Raw genomic sequence first — 18,829 nt, 5'->3', positions numbered from 1 at the left:
TCTTGACTGCTTTAGCTAATTCTTGTGCTATTCTCTTCCCCTTTCCGTCCTTCAACTTTCTAGGTAAGAAAATTCCACCCTTGTTGAGTTTTCGAAATGACCCATCTTATGGGAATTTCGGTTTTGAGCTTAAAAACCCCGTCTTTCTCGTCCTAGGTGAAGTATTTGAAGACCCGGAGGAAGACTCGTGTTTTGTGGACCGTTTACTTGAAGATTAAAGAGCTTTCGAGGTAACGGTGATAGGTTACTCGACAAAGTGTCGATATTTCGCCCCTTTTACTCGATTTTATACTCTTATTTGTCGTAAAGTTTAGTTCTTTATGCCTTTCTCGTATGTGTGGTTGAATATGTGGATTTATTAGTCTTTCACATGCTTGTTGAAGTATTTTTCCATAGTTTATTTCACTATGATTTCGAGTATGAAGGGTATATTAGTGACTGAAATTTTCGTCTTCGAAATGGCCTGTTTACATGACATTTTTCGAGTATTCTTAGGATGAATTTAATGGTTATTTTTCACGTTTTAGTCGTGCTTGTTTCCATCTCAACTTTGCTTTCAATTCCGTCTTAATTTTGAGCTGAATGGGCTGCTTGGAATTCGGCTTGAAGCCGTGACAGGGGCTGCTTTGAGCTCTGTTTTGGGACGGGTAGAGTTATCTTTCGCGACTATTTTTGTGCTTGCTTTTTACACGTCAATATCATCTTGTGTGTACTCGAATTTCTCGCATTAAAGTCTCTAGCTATGGACCATGTTCACCCGGTTCAAGGGGGTTGTTTCACGGTTGTTTGGCAACCATGAATGGTGTTTGGGTGGACTGTTTATAGAATTTTTATGGGCTATATTTGGTGGATAAAAGGGTGGTTAATGTGAATGGTAAAATCACGTATATGTCCTTCTCAAGTATGCTCATAAAATCGTTTTGTGGATTACGAGTTTTGTTGCTTTGAGTAAGTAGTTTTGGGCGACCTATTGGACCGTCTTGTAGGCCGTTGAGCTGACCGTGGGCTGGGCTAGGTGGCTAGGTGGTTGTGGTGGGTGGACGTGGGTTGGCAGCACGGCCACGGCCTAGCCACGGCTAATGGTGGACATGGTTGTGTGGTAGTTCATTCACTTGTTTTCCTTTCTTCCTTTTTTTGTGTAATTTGTAATGTTTGTTTGATTGGGCTTGTATGCACCCTTTAGTTGGTGGGCCAACCCATTGTCATGGTGATTATTTAAGAATAACCCATTGATGGTTGGTTACATTTTATCCCGCATTTTACATAACGTAAATTATTCATTACCGCTTGTTATATTTTATTTGATTGGCAGATATATTTATGAAAAGAAATGCTTATCGACATAATACAAGTATGAAAGATTTATTATAAATAATTACTTGTGAGGAGTCGTATTCTTATGATAATGCCTTTATGCTATACCTTACTGCTTGACTTATCTTTACGCCCTACTTGTGCCGATCTGCCAAGTATAGGTTTAACTCATATCTTCTGCCTCTTTCGGACTGTCCTACCGATTGTGGGTTCTTGACTTCCGATCTATCGTTCGAGTCTTGGATGCGGACTGTCCTGCCGCATGTCGAATCGGGAACTGTACTGTCCCAAGAGTCTTGTCAAATTTAGATTAGGACTGAGTCTTTGTGATTATCATTGTCGTCCCACCAGGGGAATTATATTTAATGAGTAGTAAAGTTCTTTCTTGGTTATAGATATTGTCATATATTATTCATGGCAAGAGCTATGCCTTATATTGTTTGGATGTGAGAGTCTTGGTTCTATCAGATACTAGAGGTGAGATGCAAGCCTTCTAGTTGCGATATGATCGCCGGAATTGATGTTCCCATCCGTTATTATGGTGAGATGCAAGCCACAAGTATGAATGTGACATTAGTAGCCACGTCCCATGCAATGTTTGTTAAAAGGGTTTTCAGAATAATGGCTATAGTTTCCATGCTCGTATTTTATATTGATTGATCCCTTACTTATCTTCTTCATATGATTCGAATTCTAATCTCATATCTATATTATATTTCCTTGAAATGCGTGCTTTTGTCTAAATGACCGTATTCTTGTTTTTCATATTATTTAATTATCTCAAATGAATAGTAGAGTCTTTATTATGCTAATATTGACCTATCTTGTTCCATCTCATTTAATTGTCATGTTTAAATATAGATTTTGATGTTCATGTCATTTGTAATTATCTTACATGATTTACCTATTTGAGTTCCTTGTTATGCTTGTTTCGACAATTTATGGCTGGGAGAACCTTGAGTTACTCCCCACTCACTGTGGCTTTCATGTTTACATGAATGACAGGTTTTTGAAGATGAATTTGTGGGGTTTAGACGTGTGAGCTAGCGAGCAACTTGTATTAGTAGTTTGTTCACTAGGATTGCTTAGAATCACCCTTTATCGTCTTGTCATTCGAGGGATAAAATTTTCCCCACTTAAACTTGAACTTGAACTTGAACTTGAAAAATAAATGAGAGATGAGTAGAAATAAAGATCTAAATTGGTAGTCTCTCTGTGTATGCTTCGTGGTAGGTTCTAACATGTTTGTTGATTATCAATTAAAGATTTTTGTGCCCTTGGATCAATAACCGTGAGCTTACCTATGTGGCGATCAAGACTTGGTGCCTATTGCCGGGAATTGAAGATTTGTTCAACCTTTGAAGAATGCTTCTACTTCCTCGAAGATATTCCTCGTCCTGGTGTACCTTGCCTTGTTCTTTTACTTCTTGATGCTATTTCTCTTCTAAACTCTCTTTCGCTTTAACTTGGAAACTAGTTTGGTACCCACCCGACCTATCCTTCGTTTATTGTTTCTCCTTCTATAACACCTTGTATATGGATCTTTTTCCCTTGAAGAATGTTTCTACCATCCTAAAGATTCCTTCCTCTCTTAGACTACCTTGTCTTATCCCTTTATCTTTGTGCTTCTTTACCTTTTGCAACTCTTCTCTCATATCTTGGAAGTTGCCTTTGTACCTTTTATTTTTATAAGACCCCCCCCCCCCCCCCGCCCCCATATGGACACCTTCATCCTTATCTTATGGAATGTTAAACTTGGTTGAAAAATTTGACTTTTAAGGGGATTGTTGTGGTTGACCCATAACCCTGGTTTTGAGAGGTTGTGCTGTTAGAAAGGCTTAGGTAGTGTGGTGAGACATACCTTGGTGGTTCTTATTATTGGAGTTTGTGTCCTCCACAAATTAGTGTGATAACATTTGTAAATCTCTTACAGGTTCACAAGGGTATACTTCGTATATTTAATCAGTTGATTAACGTTTACCTAATAACGGTTGGCTTGCTAGAAAGTTTGACGTTATTATCATACAGATGGCGGTGATCAACTGGTCCCTAAAGGTCACACCTATAGGATGTGTTTGAGAAATGTGGTTATAGAAATATAATCACATTGATGCCCAATATGACTAAAAAGTTAGTCAATGTGTTGATGAGATAATTATTTAATGAAAATTAAATAATATTAGTTGAGACGAATTAACTGTCAATTCGTAAAATAAATATAATAAGTTATATTTAATTAAATGTATGTAATGTTAGCTTGGACGAATTAATCAGTTAATTCGTAATTAAATGTAATCAGTTATATTTAATATCAACAAGATGAATGTGTCATAGTGGTAATAGTGAGGGTACACAAACCAAGAGGTCAGGGGTTCGATCCTCACTAGATGACAATTTAACACATTTTATACATTTTTGGAAAGACCAAAAATAAGGAGATTATACTCCTTATTTCGGTGAGGATGGGCGAAATTAGGAAAGATTTATTCTTCCTAATTTTTTCGGTCAGTATAAGAAAGAAAGGGAGAGAATTATTCTACCCTGATTCTTTTTCTTGACCTAGCCTCCTCTCTCATCAGAAAAACACAAAAACAACTAAATTTTACAGAAAATTTTAGATCGATTCTAGCATAATCAATAGGGCATATCTCATATCGTTTTGGGTGCAACCAATAGGCGAATATCTATTTTGATATTGTTCTTAGGCCAATTTTGCTAGGACCGAAGGTTAATTCTGAATCCTTTATTTTGTTTATGTAATTTTATTTTATTTTTATGATTATTGATCATCATTGTTAAAATCGTTATAATCCTTGCATAATAGGGGAAGTATACAGATTGTTTCCCACAAGTGGTATCAGAGCATAGGCCACGATTTTTAAATTTTGATGATTTTCGTAAAATTGTATGTAAACAATGAGGATTTTCGAAAAAAATTTAGGGTTTCGAAAAAAAAAATTTGGTTCGGCAGAATTTTTTTTTGTGCCGAGATGTTTTTTTTTTTTCCAGCCGTTTTTTTCTTTTAGTTTGATGATATTTTTCCATTTTATTTTTCATATTATTGTTTTAATCAGTTAAAATTGTCATATGAAGAATTGGTAGTTTTTATTTAATGCAGATTAAGTTAAAGTTAAATGGAATCGTCATGTTTATGATAAAAAGAATGTTTTTGCTATATAGTTTTTGGCATATAAATTAATCATGTTTATTATTTCATATGCTAATCATGTTCTAATAGTAAATGTAAACAATTTTGTCATCAAATCTTGTTTTAGGGCAGTTTGCCGCAAAAATAAAGGAAAAAAAGGGGCAATTAGGGTTTTTGTTTTTTTTTCTACCATAATTTTTTTTTGCTTCTGCTATTGTTCACGGCAGATAATAATAATAAAAAAAAAAATTTACGGTTTTTGCAGAAAAACCGAGATGGTTTCATGGGGTGATTCGTTTTTTTACCGTATGAAAAGAAAGTTTTTTGTTTTCTGTTATTTTTTCGGTTAAGCTGGAATAAAAATAATAAAAAAAATTTCTGTTTTTTTTCTTTTGCCGAGACCCAAAAGGAAGAAAAAAGGTTTTTGATTTTGGCCAATTAGTTATTGTGAAACGGTTCGCAATTAAAAGATACCGAATTATTTTAAAGCAGTTTAAAAATTTGACGGATTAAATTCATATTACAAGTTTAATATGAATTAAGATTGAAATTAATGTGATTAATTGAGGAATTGTCACTTAATTTGACTTAAATAGGTGGTTTGGATAAATTAATCAACATAATTAAGGAATTGTGTCATGTATGTTTAATTTCTTTTTTAGTTGATGCTTTTTAATTTTGTTGAATGAATCGAATGAATGAATTTTATTTACGTATTTAATTTTGCAATCGGTTGTAATTTATAATACTTAGTGTGGCCTTAGTCAAATTATGTTTTCGTAATGACGGAAACATGATTTTTTTATGTAATTATGAGATCTCGAATCTCCTTTATTTTAGTTTTGGGTTTTGAAATTAGATTGTAATAAATAGGTTTATTATGTAATTTTAATTATTGTAATTTCAAAGAAGAGTAAAGATGGAGATTGGAGCTCACTCCCGCTACATGGATCAAGATGGAACATCAAGACAAGCTTATCGGGTCCAAGGATGGATTCCAAACTTGTATTTATTGTTCATTTTGATAGGATAGGCCACACTAGGACTTTTACTTTTTTTTACGTTTTTCATTTTATTGCTTTTCATTCACATGTTAGTTTTATGCATCATATTCCGCCTAAAACCAAACCACCTACTACTAAAATGCATGAAAATTGACTCATATAGGTTGTATGTTAGTTTTCATGGACATGCAGATGTCACAGTCTTTAAGCCATCACCTTAGTTTATTCATTCTCGCATGCTAGATTATAGTTCACTTAAAATGAATTAAAATAAAGTTGATGGGATCTTCCTCTAAAACAGAAATTGAGATTAGTCTTTATAAGGGCAAACATCTATGAATCCCTTCTTCATCGGTAGGCCTAATATGACCCCTTCTACGTTGGGTAAGTAGTTGTGTTGACTTAGTTTACCTCAACATCATAGTCCGAAGAGTTTCTCATGATTATGATAGACTAAAGATAGAATTTACAGAAATTTATCGACCAAGAATTCTAACGGTAGAATTAGCTAAAAGGTTAGCTTATCAATTTACAAATAATTGAGTCTTGGGATCATTTATATAATTCTTGAGGAAGGTCAATTGTATAAATGTTTTGAGTCTTCGCGTTATGACATTAGTTCATTAGACTTAAAATCAAAACGATGCACATGCTTATTATTTTATTCTTCTTTCGCAGTGTAGAACACGTTTATTTTCGATAATACTGTTACAACAAATGGCTGGAAATAACGCAATCCCAATGCCTAGTGCCACACTAGATCGTTCGTCCTGGCTGAAAATATTCATGGACCAAATGAATCAGTCCACGCGACTGAAGAATGATGGGTCCAACTTTGCGGACTGGGAGGCGGCACTACGGAATCTTGCCATTCGACGGTAAGCTCAGTGTACTTAATCGAGCCAATACCGGTCAACCAGGCCCCAATGCAGGAGCCAACGAGTCACTCGCCTATAGTGATTTCGTTATGGAAGCGGGTGCGATAAAGAACGTACTCATCTTTGAAATGGAAACCAATTTGCAGAGACGCTTCATTGCCCAAGGTGCAAACAAGATTTTCACCATGCTCACTAACGAGTTCTCAAAGGCACCGAGAATCGTTACATATGAGCATACCTGTTGCTTCTTTGATGCGAAACTCCAGAAGGGCCAACCGGTTAGCCCACACATTCTTCACATGATTGAGAATATCGAGAAGCTGGAGGCACTGAATTGTAAAATCAGTGAGAGCATTGTCATTGACCGAATGCTTCATTCTCTTCACGATGGTTTTGCCCTTTTTAGGGCAAACTACTATATGAATGACTTGAAAAAGAGTCCTCATGAGCTACACCCCCTTCTCGTACAGACCGAGAAGGATATGAAATTGAGTGGGAGCGTGAAGCAGGATGTTCTCACGATTTACAACAAAGGTAAGGGTTAGGGCAAGGCTCATGGCGACCTAGCTGTAGGTAAGCCAAAGTTTAAGAAGCCAGGAAACGGTAAGAGTGGGCCTGGTGAGACTAGTGGCTCACAGGGCAAGGCAAAGAGCAAGGGCGGTGACATAGAGTGCCACCATTGTCACAAGACTGGACATTAGAGGAGGAACTGTCCCGTCTACCGTGAGGACATCAAGGCAGGCCGCGTCGTTCCTGTTGGTATGTCATCTTATATTCATATGATTGAGATTAACCATGCAAGTTTCGGAACTTGGGTACTAGATACTGGTTGTGGTTCTCATATGTGTAATCATTTGCAGGGCCTAAAGAACATCATACCTCTCAAAAAAGGTGATGTGGACATGCGAGTCGGGAATGGAGCAAGAGTTGTTGCTGCCTCGAAGGGAACATATGTAATCCAACTCCCTAGTGGTTTTGAGTTATCTTTAAATAACTGTTACTATGTACCCAGTTTATCTAAGAACCTTATTTCTGTTTCCGTACTTGCTAAAGACGGTTTTGCATTTTCAATAAAGGATAATAGATATATTTTCTCTTTTAATGAAATGATTTATGGCAAAGCAGTTTCCATGAATGGAATTTTTATCTTAGACCAAACCACGGATGTATTACACATGAATAATAAGAAATTAAAGGTTGGTGACAAAGATCAAACCTATCTATGGCATTGTCGAATGGGACACATAAATGAGAAACGCGTGAAGAAACTCATCGATAATGGGACAATTCCCGCATTCAATTTTTCTACATATGGCACGTGTGAATCATGTCTCATTGGCAAGATGACTCGAATTTCCTTCAAAGGTGTTGGAATGCGCGCTAGTGACCTATTAGGACTCATACATACGGACGTATGTGGACCTATGTCAATTACCGCTAGAGATGGCTATAGATATTTTATCACTTTCACGGACGATTTGAGTAGATACGGATATGTCTACTTAATGAAGCATAAAAGTGAGTCCTTTGAGAAATTCAAGGAATACTAGAACAAGGTACAGAACCAACTGGGTAGAAAGGTTAAATCACTCCGTTCAGATCAGGGTGGCGAATATCTTTCAAATGAGTTTGATCAACACCTTAAAGACTGTGGAATCGCTCTACAGTTAACTCCACCTGGAACACCTCAATTAAATGGTGTGTCCGAACGGAGAAATCGAACCTTACTTGATATGGTTCGATCCATGATGAGTCACACGGTAGTGCCCGATTCATTATGGGGTTATCTTTGTTTTGTCGGCCGCTCTTATACTTAACCGAAGTCCGTCTAAAGCTATCGACAAGACTCCATATGAAATGTGGAAGGGAACGGTCCCTAACTTGTCCTTTATTCGGGTTTGGGGCTGCGAGGCTTATGTCAAGTGGAGACACGAGGATAAGCTCGGCCCGCGATCGGTCAAGACATACTTTATAGGTTATCCAAAAGGAACATTTGGTCATTACTTCTATTCGCCTACCGAACATCGAGTTTTTGTTGCGGCTAGTGCGACGTTCTTAGAGAAAGAATTTCTCGAGAACAAGTCGAGTAATAGAACCTTCGAGCTGTCGGAGATTCCAGAACCAACAACCGAGGAACGGATGGAGGAAGTGGTTCCTCCAACTGATGATACGGTTAATATTCCTGAGGAACCTAGGAGGTCGGGTAGAGTCTCTCATCCTCCGGACAGATACATTGGTATGGTCGAGGAGAATGACGTTTTACTCCTAGAGAGTAATGAACCCGCTACCTATAAAGGTGCTATGGCCTGTTCCTACTCAAATATATGGCTTGAAGCCATGCAATCCGAGATGGACTCCATGTATGAGAATAACGTATAGGATCTAGTTGATTTACCTAATAAGGTAAAACCTCTACAGTGCAAATGGCTTTACAAAATAAAGCGTTCTGTAGACTCGCAACCAGATACCTATAAGGCACGACTTGTGGCAAAAGGTTTCACTCAAGTGCAAGGATTGTATTATGATGAGTTTTTTGCACCTGTAGTCATGCTACGTTCCATTCGGATAATCTTAGCGATTGCCGCATTTCATGATTATGAGATTTGACAAATGGATGTGAAAACCGCCTTCTTAAACGGTTATTTGGAGGAAGAGTTGTACATGGTGCAACCCGAAGATTTCATAGATCCTGAGCATCCTAAGAAAGTATGCAAGCTTAAGCGTTCCATTTATGGACTTAAGCAAGCTTCTCGGAGTTGGAATCATCGTTTCGACCAAGTGATAAAAGAGTATGGTTTCACTCGATCGGTCGAAGAACCATGCTTATATATCAAGTCGAGTGGGAGCAAGATTGTATTCTTGATATTGTATGTCGATGACATACTCTTGATTGGGAATGACATTCCTCTCCTATCTTCGGTTAAAGAATGGTTGAAGAACCATTTCCAGATGAAAGATCTGGGTGAGGCACAGCGCATTTTGGGAATCCGTATCTACCGAGATAGATCACGACGGACGTTATCACTTAGTCATGAGTCTTATTTGGATAAGGTTCTTGAGAGGTTCAGCATGACCAACTCCAAGAAGGGGAACCTTCCTATGACGAGTGGGATGCAGTTGAGCAAGTCTCAGTCACCCACGACGCCTGAAGGGATTGAGCGCATGAGTCGTGTTCCTTATGCATCTGCAATAGGATCGATCATGTATGCCATGATATGCACACGTCCAGACGTGGCATATGCATTGAGTATGACGAGTCGGTACCAAAAGACTCCAGGTGAAACACACTGGATAACAGTCAAAAATATCCTCAAGTACCTACGGAGGACTAAGGATTGGGTACTGACTTATGGAGGAGATACCAAGCTATGCGCAATTGGTTACGCAGATGCTAGCTTCCAAACGGATCGAGAAGACTCAAAATCTCAGTCCGGGTTCGTCTTCACTCTTAATGGTGCTGCGGTCAGCTGGAAGAGTTCCAAACAGAGTGTTGTAGCAGATTCTACTACTGAATCCGAGTACTATGCCGCTTCGGAGGAAGCAAAGGAAGCGATATGGATGCGTCAATTCTTACAAGGGCTTTCGGTAGTTCCTAGTTTGAATGACCCGATCACCATCTATTGTGATAATAGAGGTGCCATCTTCCAGGCTAAGGAGCCAAAGTCTAGCAACAAGTCTAGACATGTACATCGGAAAGCTCACCTGATCCGTGATTACGTGGAGCAAGAAGATATAGTGATTGACAAGATTGCGACAGATGATAACATCGCAGATCCTCTCACTAAACCGTTGAATTATGATAAGCATGTAGGGCACGTTATTTCCATGGGAATTAAACGTGTTCCTGAGTTGCAGTACTTGATTATGGATTTGATACATTATCTTTTTCATATACTATTTATAACTTCATCGTTTTATATATAATATTTTGTTTTTCATGTGGATTGTACTGACAACATTGAACGCCACAAAGTGAACTGATTTACATTATATTTGTTTTGGTCCGTAATCGCTAATGTGAGCTGATAACTCCGGCTATTATATTGTGCAGGCGATTGATGGTGGGTTCAACGAGCCATAAGTCAAATGGTTGACTGATCGATCACAGATGCGAGATTATCACGATACCTCGTAAGACAACTTTTTGTGACAACGTAATGGAGTCCTAAATGTTTAATAACATTCGGTGCCAGGTCGTGGATAGGACATCCATTGTGTTCCTAGAGTCGATTCTTTTGACTATCGACTGTCTCTTGAGATTAATGCAGTTTTTGGGTGACTTTGGTTTCTTTCTCACGGGTTACCGTGAATCGGAGGCTAAGTAGATTTTTTTCCGGGTCATTTCATACGTGCTTACATGCAGGATTCGAGTTGAGGAAAATATCCAACCCTTATCAGGTATAGTTATTTCTCAGGGCCACTCGAGGAGTTGTAACTGAAATGCATGGCCATGCTCGAATGTTGATTCGTTTATCAGTTAAGTTACTCTCTAGTCGGGGAAACCACTCTTGATATTGATCGCTTGTAAAATACGACCTTTGTGAATGCGGATTTGCAAATTGTTTTACATTGAGTGGGGGAAATTTTAGGATATGAGAATCGGTTATCGCACATACACTTGTGAGGACAAGTGGGAGTTTGTTGGAGTTTGTGTCCTCCACAAATTAGTGTGATAACATTTGTAAATCTCTTACAGGTTCACAAGGGTATACTTCGTATATTTAATCATTTGATTAACATTTACCTAATAACGGTTGGCTTGCTAGAAAGTTTGACGTTATTATCATACAGATGGCGGTGATCAACTGGTCCCTAAAGGTCACACCTATAGGATGTGTTTGAGAAATGTGGTTATAGAAATATAATCACATTGATGCCCAATATGACTAAAAAGTTAGTCAATGTGTTGATGAGATAATTATTTAATGAAAATTAAATAATATTAGTTGAGACGAATTAACTGTCAATTCGTAAAATAAATATAATAAGTTATATTTAATTAAATGTATGTAATGTTAGCTTGGACGAATTAATCTGTTAATTCGTAATTAAATGTAATCAGTTATATTTAATATCAACAAGATGAATGTGTCATAGTGGTAATAATGAGGGTACACAAACCAAGAGGTCAGGGGTTCGATCCTCACTAGATGATAATTTAACACATTTTATACATTTTTGGAAAGACCAAAAATAAGGAGATTATACTCCTTATTTCGGTCAGATGGGTCGAAATTAGGAAAGATTTATTCTTCCTAATTTTCGGCCAGTATAAGAAAGAAAGGGAGAGAATTATTCTACCCTAATTCTTTTTCTTGACCTAGCCTCCTCTCTCATCAGAAAAACAAAAAAACAACTAAATTTTACAGAAAATTTTAGATCGATTCTAGCACAATCAATAGGGCATATCTCATATCGTCTTGGGTGCAACCAATAGGGGAATATCTATTTTGATATTGTTCTTAGGGCAATTTTGCTAGGACCGAAGGTTAATTCTGAATCCTTTATTTTGTTTATGTATTTTTATTTTTTTTATGACTATTGATCATCACTGTTAAAATCGTTATAATCCTTGCATAATAGGGGAAGTATACAGATTGTTTCCCACACTTATACCTAGTTTCTTGATATAAAGTGAGTATAATTGAATGGTGGGATTCTGTGTGTTAAGTGTAAGTTGCCTATGTTACTAAGATTATGGAACTTGACTTTATTAATCGTATTTGGGATTTGAAAGCTTAGTAGGTTGAGCGTTGTTACGTTAGTAGTAAACATGGAGTAAGGTTTATGATGTGAGTGATAGGCTATCGTACACCTATACAAAAATAAATACCCTAGACACAAATTAATGTAGTACGTAGAGGTCGAATCCACAGAGAGTCGGGAGTTGTAAATTAGTTGTTATGGGGTGAATTTTATCAAGGTCGGTTATCGTATGATTGGTTGGTTGGATAATGGAAGAAAACAATAATAAATAAAGCGTCTAGGGAAATCGGGTCACACATACAAATTGCTAATTAGTCATGTTAATTTAGAAATGCATTGATAATGATAAATTGTTTAGGCTTAGAGAGACCCACCTATCGATATTAGTGTCAACCATAGACCCGGTCCTAGAAAAACTCTCGTTATGACTAGGTCGTCCTACTACACATGCTTAGTCTAATTCAATTCTGTTCCTCTCGACTTATAGAATAAATTAACAAACTTAATCTACGATTACGACCAATAACCAAAGATTAAACAATATAATGCGAACATGTTATAGAAACTATTTTAATATCGTGACATCTCATTTTAACACATGTGATTAGTTATTTAGCATGGCTTCCTTTATCCCCTAGACAAGATATATTACTCTTGCATTATGTAAATTAAGCTAATGATGAACAAAATGATAAACATAATGATAAGGAAATAATTCTAGAAATCAATTACCTCAACAATGGAAATGGAATTAGAATTTAAGAACAATGCTTGAATAGAAATTGTAATACAATATTGAAATGCTAAAGGAAATGTAAATAACATAAAAGAATTCTAACCTACATTTTATTATAAAACTAATACTAAAACATATATGAAAATGTATGGAAAAAATGTGTGTAAAGGTGTAAAAGAAGATATACCTAATGACAGATTAAGGCCCTTATTTATAAGAAAATAGGGGCATAACATAAAAGTCCAAAAGGGGGTCAACCCCGATCGGGGGCGTGGGTTTCCGGGTTTATCTTCTTAATTCCTTGATTAAATGCTTGAGGAAACCCTATGTAACCCCTTAATGCCCCTTTAATCTCCGGTTAAATGTGATAATTAGCACCTTAAGACCTTCCAACGAGCATCCTAAGTTGAGCATCCTAAGTAGTATTTGTGGACTTTTGCATTATGGGCTTGACTTTCACTTGGCTTTGTTTTGCATTTCTTCATTTTAATCCATAACTTTTACCATGCAAATTCATGCAACATCTTTTGGTTGGTCCATCATGCTCTTCTATTTAGCCTTGCTTCTAGTGTTTACAAAATATGTAGAATTATGCTCCTAAAAGCTCAAATACTTACAAAATATGACAAACCATGCAAATACAACTAGAATGCAATATTAGCCCAATAACACTAAGATTAGTGCAAATTAGCATGTAAAATAGAGCTAAAATATGGGGTTAAAGTGTATATAAAATGGACTTATAAAACTCCCCCAAGCTAAACTCTTGCTTGTCCCCAAGCAAGAAACCATATCCCATCAATTGCAATATCCTAAAACAAGCTAAGCATAACGATTCAAAACTCAAGACAACATGGGCATAAGGAATAATGCAAAAAAATGGATGAGATTTACATGACGGCGTAGCACGAAAGACTTTAAATGAACCTTTAAGCTCTTGCATGATCTTTTGACTAATGGACTCTCACGATGCACTCAAACTTATTTGTATGTGAAAGGGCATTTTTTTGTGAATAAACACTCAACTATCCTCGACTTATAAGAATGTGCCCGCAATCTAATATGGTATCAATCAAAACTAGTAAGCCAAAACAATCAAATGCAAGCATGATAAAGAAGCCAAATGGGTAGGAAGAAGGCAATATGTAATGGGTAAGAAAGGGGAACAAATGAATTATGGATTGTGAAGCTAATGTCAAGCTAGCAACAACCAAATGTAAGGATGCTCAAACCCAATTCTAATCCCAAATTACAATACACATCATAAGTAAACTCTCTAAAATATGTGAATAATGCATGAGAGTTTCTCACTGTTGGAATAAGTATCCTCCGACAATAATGCGATCACAACTGTTGATCATAATGATCACATGTTTAAATCTCATATTTAAGAATACATGTGGGAAGTAATATTTTACAGTCAACTAGTCTACACATATCGGTAATGATTGGCTGACTAGAGTTTGACATTACTGTCGTTCGACGGTGGTGATCAGTTGATCCCCTTAGGTCATACCTATAGGAAAATACTCTTAATTGATTATTTAATTAATCGTATGCCGATACGAGTTAATTAAATTGCTTAAAATTGACGGATGATTTTGTGAGTAAAATTAACGTGTCTCATTGTAATCCGATTAAATAAGATACATACTAAGTAATCAAATTGTTTTATTACTTAAATAAAATTATTGTTTACGAAACAATTGAAATTGAATGAATAATTTATTATAAATACAAGACGTTGTAATTTATAATTTGATAAACCATTTTGGTACAAGTAATTACGAATTACTAGTTAATTTTGTATGTGACATATTTTATTAATATGTTGATTTTTAATATGTTAAAAATACATTGCATTGTGACATGTCTTCTAACATGTAAACATGTGACAAAATTGACAAATGACAAAATAAAATGGACTACCCATTTTATTCAAGTGTACCGAAATATTGGAGGGGATTAAGGTTTATATTGTGTTTTTATATTTAATTGGAAACATAATGATTAAACCTAATATCTAGCCTCATCTAGAGAAGAACAAGACAATGCATTGGCTCACCTTTAAGCCTACCCCACCAGTTTTTCCACTAAGAGGAACCAAATGGATTCCTCTATTATTCATTCACTACACTACTATTTTTCTAGTGTAAGAAAAATCCTCTACTCTCTACATTTGTGAAATAATTTTAGAGAAAGAAAGCTCACAAAATCCTCTTCTCTTGACCGAAATACAAGAGAACAAAAACATCATTTTGTGTCTAAATTTTAAGTAAGATTAGTATTATTACTAGTTCATAATAATATTAGTTATTAAGGGTGTTCCTTGGGTATAAGCTTTTGGGAGAGGTTCTAATTTGAACCATTGTTCATTTATTGTTGGAAAGCTCAAGAACTAACAAGTAGGAGATCTTGTTGGTGCCCAAAATCCGAAACACCAATGTAAGAAGTGACGATTTCTTCTCTACTTTGTTTTATGTTTGCATGCATAAGATCTTGTATTTATTTTATGACCAAATAAATTAATTCATATATGAATATGTATACTAATGAGATTAATGAATCCCAACAAGTGGTATCATGAGCCTTAGGTTGTTTGCATGCAAATCGGTTTATTGTTTTTCCGAGTTAATCTTATTAACAAATAAAACTTGTAATTTTGTGTTTATTATGATATATCACGAAATCACTTTGCATGTTAAAGTTTCTGGTCCTAAAAAGTATTTGGGATATTTTGGTTCATTTTTGGATTTTATTGTTCATTTTATATATTATTGGCATTAAAATGTGATTTTTATGAGAAAAATGTCATTTTTGGACGAAAAATAGCTAAACTTCGAATTTTTTAATGATTTTTGGATATGTTTTCACATATATTATCTACTGTTGGCATGTTAAATTTCGTGATAAACTAAGTTATTTTGCATGAAATATGGATTTTATAAGCTTAAATCGAATTTAAAGGGTTTATTAGGTTAATATGAGTTATATTTCAAATCTGGTCATGGAAATTTAATATGTTGTCACATGCAATATTAAAAGATGTGTCTAAAAGTTTTGGCTATAGTGAAGTCTTTTTGCATGATTTGTGAATTTTTGATGAAAAATCACATAAATAGTGACTATAATTAGTTATAATGCTAAAACATATTTCATTACGAAATAAAAACGTCACATGTTGCATTTTATCATATATTTCAGATATAAAAGTGAAAAGTTGATGAAAATAATTTTTCTCATATTTTATTGTCATATTTGTTAAAACCGATAAACCGCAACATTGTTTTTTCGAAATATTTAACCTAAGTTTTGAACATTATGAGTGTCATGGTATTTTTCCAAAATGTTCATGAGTTTTAACTTCAAATTTTGGAATTATTTGAAATTTTTATAATTTAATTTGAAGTTTATAGCATAATTTTGTATTTTTGGTCCATAATGAACAATATTAAGAAATCAAGTTGAGTTATTATCAAAATATTAGTGAAGACTAAGTTTTGAGTCCTAATATGGTTAGGGTAATTAACTTGAACATAAATATGAATTTATGAGACATTTTGTGATTTTAACAAGTTATAATCACGCAAATCCATAAAAACCGATAACTTATACGATATTGGCTCTTAAAAGCCGATTTAGCATAAAATTAAGCATGTTCATACATATTATAATGCTGCATTTTATTTATGATTGTCATATTTTTAATTTATATAATTTTTGAATTATGTAATTTTACTTAGTATGGGCTTAGTTTTTAATTGGTATTACCCGAAATGTATGGGAATATCGATTCGGTTGTAATTATTGTGATGTTGTATCACCGTTTTGTAATTTAATAGATTTATTTTTATTACAAATGTATAATAGGAAATTATGTAATTTTATTTATTATTTGTAATTTTCCCGGAGTTTCCATGAAGACAGTGTTACCTCGAGATGCGTGCCAAGACCAAACTTCAAAGGACCAAAGGAGTTGGTTTCCGCATTTGTAATAGTTTATTAGATTTACTATTTTAGGAAGGCCATACTTGGATTTTTTATGCTTTGCATTTTATTTATATGTTGCATGCATCGCTAAATCGCCATAACTAAACATACATTTTAAATCGAGTTTATCGACCGTGTCAATTACAATTATCGTAGTTCACTTAAAACGTGATAGATAATAAATTGACATGACCTCTCGCTAAATAAACAATTGAGACTTAGCCTTACCAAAAATTAGAAACCATGAAAACCTATTTCGTGAGGGAGTGCGCTCGGCCAAACCGGGGTACAAACCTTGTTACGTAGGGGAAGTGGGTGATAAATGTCTATCCACCGAATTCATGTTGATGAGGGTTGTATCGCCAAAGCGTGCCCAAGTTAATGTAAATTTGGATCATGGACACATTTATTCGAAATTTGGGTTGAACTTAACAAAAGTATTCTCGACCATAGCCGGATGTGTTTTGGGCTAAAGATAAAAATTAATGTAATTTTATCGACCAAGAGTTCTAAAAGTAGAATCAATTAAAGGGTTAATCCACCGAGTTATATTGATAAGGGATGTATCGCCAAAGCGTGCCCAAGTTGATATGAATTTGGGTCTTGGAATCATTTATCAAAGTTGGGTAGAGGTCACTAGATAAATGCAATAAAACTTGTTTAAATTAAAATTTACGAGTATTATTATTATTTTAAAAACGACAAGTGTTTTATTCCTTCTATTTTTGTTTTGTAGACCACTTTTATTATTCATAACAAATGGCCGCACCAAACAACAATGCTCACGCTCTCACTAATGTTTCATGGCTCCGATCCTTCATGGATCGTTGTAAACTTTAAAAGAATGGGTCAAATTTCTCCGATTGGGATGCCCAACTCAAATTAGCCGCTCAAGGTGACGACAAGCTTCGTTACCTCATTGAGGCTTCTCCACCCGAACCTAATTCTAGGTCGAGTGCCGCCACTAGGGAAGCATATGAGGCTTACCACAAAGAGTCCGCCGCTATCAAAAATGTGTTGAGTTTTGCTATGGAGGCGGATCTCCAAAAGAGAGCCTTTAAAATAGGCACCGCTTATGAAATTTATTCCAAACTTGTGACAATGTTCTCACAAACACCGAGGATCGTCCAATATGAGGCGGCCTCGGCATTCTTTGATCTCGATTTCAAGGAGGGCCAAAAGGTTAGCCCTCACGTTCTCAAATTGTTGGAGCTAGTCGAGACATTGAAAATTCAAAAGGTTAAAATCCCCAAGGAGCTCATTGTTGATAGGATTCTTCACTCCTTATCCAAAGTCAAAGCATATGTGCAATTCCGGGTGAATTTCAATATGCAAGACAAGGACGTGTCTCTTGAGGAGTAGCACAAGTTACTTGTGCAAGCCGAAAGTGACATGGGGCTAAATGTTAGCCCACCTAAGGATGCGCTAAATATAAGCACTAAGAGCAAGGGGAAGTTCAAGAAGAATGGGAAAAAGAGTAAGAGGCAAGCTCCCATGAACACCAAGACTAGGACTTTTGAAGCTAGCACTTCCAAACCCAAGAAGGGTCCTCTTGATAAATGCCATTTTTGTAATGGTGTTGGACATTGGAAGAGGAATTGTTCCAAGTATCTTGGTGACATCAAAGCTGGAAAGATCACTCCAGTAGGTAAATGACTATCCTTTCTTTTATGTTTCTAATTCAACTATGGTATTTTGATACAAGTTGTGATAATATATCCCCTTTTTATTGTAAATAGGGCCTCCTCCAAGCAAAGACAAAGGAAAAGAGAAGCAAGCTTAAGAAATCATGAAGGAGCTAGGAGTAGCTACCAATAAAGCTTGGCTTTTATTATTGTCTTTATTTTAATGTTATGGATTTTAGAACTATTTTGATTTCCGTGTTCGACATGGAAATGTGTGATCCTTTTAAACAATGGTTGTATTTTGGATTTTGGTGGCTTGGCTTACAACCCAAGTCATCCCTTTTATCGTATTTGTTTGTTCTAAAAATTCATCTTTATATGCTTGCACATAGAAACATATGAACATCTACTTAAAGTGAACCAATTGA

Source organism: Silene latifolia, chromosome Y (assembly GCF_048544455.1).
Source record: "Silene latifolia isolate original U9 population chromosome Y, ASM4854445v1, whole genome shotgun sequence".
NCBI classification, from domain to species: domain Eukaryota; kingdom Viridiplantae; phylum Streptophyta; class Magnoliopsida; order Caryophyllales; family Caryophyllaceae; genus Silene; species Silene latifolia.
This window is presented reverse-complemented; position numbering follows the sequence as displayed.